Consider the following 4,949-nt stretch of genomic DNA (forward strand, 5'->3'; position numbering starts at 1 on the left):
AGGGGCGAGAGCCCGGCACGAGACCGAACTCCGCGACACCTTCCCCCCCACCCCGGCCGCTCGCCCGCCCGCTCACTCGCCCGCTCGCTGGGTTTAATCGGCACTCGCCACCCCCGCGTCCGACTGCGCGGAGCCCCGCTCGGGACTCGGGGAGAGACCGTAACGGACGTGGACCCGGACCTACTCGGCTCTCCCTCCGTTCCCTGTACGGAGCTCTCTCGCAACACGGGCCGCGTGGACTGGCTCGGAACCGAGTCTTCGTTTGGGAAGACGAAGGGCCGTTTTCAGGCCCTGCGAGCTTCCAGCCGCGGTCTCTCTCTCTCAGCGGGGGCGCGGAGACCGATCGATGGGTAAAGCGACCCTCAGACAGGCGTGGCCGCGGGATGGACCCCCGCGGCCGCAATATGCGTTCGAAATTTCGATGATCTGTGTCCTGCAATTCACATTAGTTAACGCAGATGGCTGCGTTCTTCATCGAAGCACGAGCCGAGTGATCCACCGCTAAGAGTCGTATTCGGGTTTGTGCCCGGCCCGTTACAGGCCGGGCGAAGGAAGCCATTCGAACAAGAGACAATTTTTGCCAATATATTTCAAGCCGGGTGCCTTCCACCCCCGTGCAGGGGGGGAAAGGTCATTGAACCTGGGCGTCACCACCGGACCGAGGAGTTACGGCCCGGGGGACGATCGCCCGAGTAGGTGCCCGAGACTTACGTGGTTTAGGAGACCGGGGTCTAGGCACCCGCCGTTCCCGGCGAGGCCCAGGGGTTTGGTTCGCTGCGTTACGGGTCCCGGTCTAAGGCATTCAGGCGTGCGCTCAAAGCCAAGCTCTCCACCCCGGAGGGTATGAGCGAGGCCCGGTGGTACGCTCCCAAGTCCCCGCTTAGGGGAAGGCGCTGGGTAGATCCCACCTAGTCAGGACCGGCGGGCACCGGCCGTCTCCTTTCGGGTGTTTATAAACGCATCCGGGGTTCGTGAGGCCCCTTCAACTCGCGCACCGGCCTTAGACTATTATACGGTCCGTCTCTGCGAAGCCAACATCGGGGGTATTTTGCATGCGCTCTTAAGCTCCGCTCTAACCCCGTGAGGGGAAAGAGTTTCGCCCGGCGGTACGCTCCCGTCCACCACCGCCCCCTGTGCCGGGGGGATGGGTTCAGGGAGATCCCACCGAGGCCGGCGAGCACCGGCCAACGCCCTGGGGGTGAGTAAGCCCCTTTGACTCGCGCACGCACAATCAAGCCTTCAACGATCAATGGTTTTTTGGGTTTAACTACCCGGCGGGCGGCTCCGGCGCCACTCTTCCCCCCGCGAACGGGAGGGGCGGACCGGGGTACCTATGCACCTAAGGCGGTCCTCGCATAACCCCGAGTTCCGAAGCCGGCTCGCTACGTCCACCCACCCGGAGGGGGGAGAGACTCACGTCGGCCGACGACGAAAGGTACGAGGCTTCTGCGGTCCATACCTTGAAGGTACCCGCCGGGGGGGAGGTTCGGCCTCTCGAGTCCGACTCGACAACCGGCACGGACGGCGGGCGCCGACCGCGGCCAGGTCACCGTTATTGATCCTTCCGCAGGTTCCCCTACGAAAACCTTGTTACGACTTTTACTCCCTCTAGATGTCCGGGTTCGATCGACTTCCCATCGCCCGGAGGCGACCCCCGTTCGAGGGCCGCCCCGGGGACGGTCCGAGGACCTCACCGAGGCATCCGATCGGTAGTAGCGACGGGCGGTGTGTACAAAGGGCAGGGACTTAATCGACGCGGGCTGGTGACCCGCGCCTACTTGGAATTCCTCGTTCGAGGGGAATAGTTGCAATCCCCTGTCCCCAGCGGGGAATGGCGTTCATAGGATTGCCCGCACCTCTCGGCGTAGGGTAACTTACATGTTGAACCAGCCATTGTAGCTCACGTGCGACCCCGGACTTCTAAGGGCATCACAGACCTGTTATTGCTCCATTTCTCAAGTGGCTTCTGTGCCACAAATCGCTCTAAGAAGTTTAGCCACCGACCGCTGATTCCCACCGGGCGAACCCCAACCTTCAGGCCCGCGGTAAGCGGGAGGGCACCGGGGAGGGGAGAGGGAAGGCGAAGGCGAAGGACGGACAACCCACACCCGGAGAGCGGAACGAGGTGCGGACGGCATCGGGGAGGGAACCGAACGCGAAGGGGAGAGGCCGGAGCCACCCACTCGACGCAGAACTGAACCCCCGTCAACCGCATCACCTCCCCGAACCGATCCGGGGTAGAACCGGACCCCCGCCGAAACCCCCAACACCCCCACCCCGATGGGGACCCCCCGCGAACGGGGACCTTCGGGGATAGAGTCCGACCCAGGAGAGGGGCCGTGTAACTACTTAAAGGATGGGATCTCGTTCGTTACCGGAATTGACCAGACGAATCGCTCCACGAACTACCAACGGCCATGCACCACCACCCACAGAATCGAGAAAGAGCCGTCAATCTGTCAATCCTTACCGTGTCCGGGCCGGGTTAGGTTCCCCGCGTTGAGTCAAATTAAGCCGCAAGCTCCACTCCTGGTGGTGCCCTTCCGTCAATTCCTTTAAGTTTCAGCTTTGCAACCGTACTCCCCCCAGAGCCCAAAGACTCGTGGTTTCCCGGACGCTGCCCGGCGGGTCATAGTCGTTAACCCAACGCCGCCGGATCGCGGGTCGGCATAGTTTACGGTCGGAACTACGACGGTACCTGATCGTCTTCGATCCTCCGACTTTCGTTCTTGATTAATGAAAACATTCTTGGCAAATGCCTTCGCTTTTGTCCGTCCCGCACCGGTCTACGAATTTCACCTCTCTCGGTGCGGTACGAATGCCCCCGGCCGTCCCTCTTAATCATGACCTTTGGTCCGTCAAACCCACGAAATAGGACCAAGAGAGCGGTCGGATACCCCCCCGGCTCGGGGAACCGTGCGGCGGCCAGAAACGCCGGGCGTCACACCCGGGCGCCCCCGGCCCCACCCGGCCGCCTCGCCGAAGAGCTCCGACTCGCCCCCCATGGGAAGGCCTTATTCCATTATTCCTAGCTCAGTCCATTCAAGGCACGCTTCGGCCTGCTTTGAGCACTCTGTTTTGTTCAAAGTAAACGCACCGGACCCTTCCGCCCCCCACGTATTCAACCGCGGCGGACGACCCAGCTAAGGGCCTCTCCGCGGAGGAAGGGAGCAGAGGACACCGGATGAGTAGGGACAAGGTCCCGCGACCTCCACCCAGAGACCCGCGGGGGTCCCCAACCCCCCCGGAGAGGGGCAGCTTCCCACCGCGAAGTCCGGACGGGCAGAGGCCCGGCAGCCGGGACCCGTCCCCGGATCCAACTACGAGCTTTTTAACTGCAGCAACGTTAACATACGCTATTGGAGCTGGAATTACCGCGGCTGCTGGCACCAGACTTGCCCTCCAATGGGTCCTCACCCACGGACGTAGATTGAGTTCATTTCGGTCCCGAAACCTTCAAACGGGGCCTCGCACCGATATTTTTCGTCACTACCTCCCCGTGTCGGGAATGGGTAATTTGCGCGCCTGCTGCCTTCCTTGGATGTGGTAGCCGTTTCTCAGGCTCCCTCTCCGGAATCGAACCCAGATTCCCCGTTACCCGTGGTCACCACACGTAGTCCCGTAGACTACCGTCGAAAGTTGATAGGGCAGACACTCGAATGAGACGTCGCCGCCCCGAAGGGCTCTGCGATCGGCCAAAGGTTATCTAGAGTCACCAAAGCGGACCCGACCGGAGTCGGGAGGGGGTTTTTTGGTTCTGATAAATGCACGTATCCGTGGGGGGCGCCGAGGGGGGAAGGTGAACCAGTCACCGACCACCTCGAAACGGCACCCCCACTTCCAACGCTTCGTTTGCATGTATTAGCTCTGGAATTACCACAGTTATACCAAGTAACGTGTGGAGCGATCAAAGGAACCATAACTGATTTAATGAGCCATTCGCAGTTTCACTGTACCAACGCCCGTGTGTACTTAGACTTGCATGGCTTAATCTTTGAGACAAGCATATGATACTGGCAGGATCAACCAGGCCGATCCCTCTGGTACTCAAACCCGGCTTGGGGAAAGAGAGAGAGTCGGTGGTGCGTGGAACTCGACCCCCCCGAAGGAGGAAGAGACGCGCACCGCGGAAAGGCTTTTCGAACGAGACCCCCCGGAGGTGGGTCTGCAATCGGGGGTTTGACTACTTGGAAAATGTACGATTCAAGGCCCGGACGGTGCAGGCTAGGGGCCGGTTCCTTCCCTCAATAGGATCCCGACCCTAAGGCACCACCGACTCGGACCTTTTAACGGACCCAAACTGCGGTGGAAATTAGACCGACGGATCGGCTAAGTCTCCCTCGGAACGATTCTGGGACAAGCGGACCCCCTGTTACGGGGGGTCCACGAGCCATGGAGGCTGGAGCACGTGGCGGGGAGGATCGTTCTAAAAGCCGGTATTATTTCGGATTAGAAGCCTGCCCCTGGTGCTCCGGGTATGCCGCATTTCGAACGGGCGTAAAGGACGTCCGTTTAAGGGAAGAGAATGGAAGAGAATTTCCTGGCCCCCTCAAAGCGCGAGGAGGTCGGCATAGGTTTTACGGTACGCCCCCCCCGGAGCCGTCTGATGTTCAGAAGACGAAGGGTTTTGCCCCCAATCTCGTAAGGTCGAGGGCTCACCACCGAACTTCCAGCCGCGGTCCTTGGTAGGACCGATACGCGGACAAGCCGCAAAATCCTGGCCCCCTCGCAGTGCGAGGAGGTCGGCAAAGGTTTTACGATTCGCCCCCCGGAGCCTACGGTTAGTTTTCTCGATTTAAGAAGACGAAGGGGGTCGGGGCCCGGGAACCGTAAACCGAGCGCCTCTTCCCCTGCGAACTTCCAGCCGCGGTCCTTGGTAGGACCGATACGCGGACAAGCCGCAAATCCTGGCCCCCTCGCAGTGCGAGGAGGTCGGCAAAGGTTTTACG

General features: G+C 61.1%; 1 non-coding gene across 1 annotated transcript; it reads right to left on the minus strand.

The window, feature by feature from the left end:
- Window positions 1–356: 356 nt before the first annotated feature.
- LOC136679812 (5.8S ribosomal RNA) lies at window positions 357–510 on the minus strand. Its single transcript, XR_010796596.1, has one exon. It is a non-coding gene; the product is annotated as a 5.8S ribosomal RNA (ribosomal RNA).
- Between the last annotated feature and the right edge of the window lie 4,439 nt (window positions 511–4,949).

The sequence above is a fragment of the Hoplias malabaricus genome, chromosome Y, assembly GCF_029633855.1.
Source record: "Hoplias malabaricus isolate fHopMal1 chromosome Y, fHopMal1.hap1, whole genome shotgun sequence".
In the NCBI taxonomy this organism is placed as follows: domain Eukaryota; kingdom Metazoa; phylum Chordata; class Actinopteri; order Characiformes; family Erythrinidae; genus Hoplias; species Hoplias malabaricus.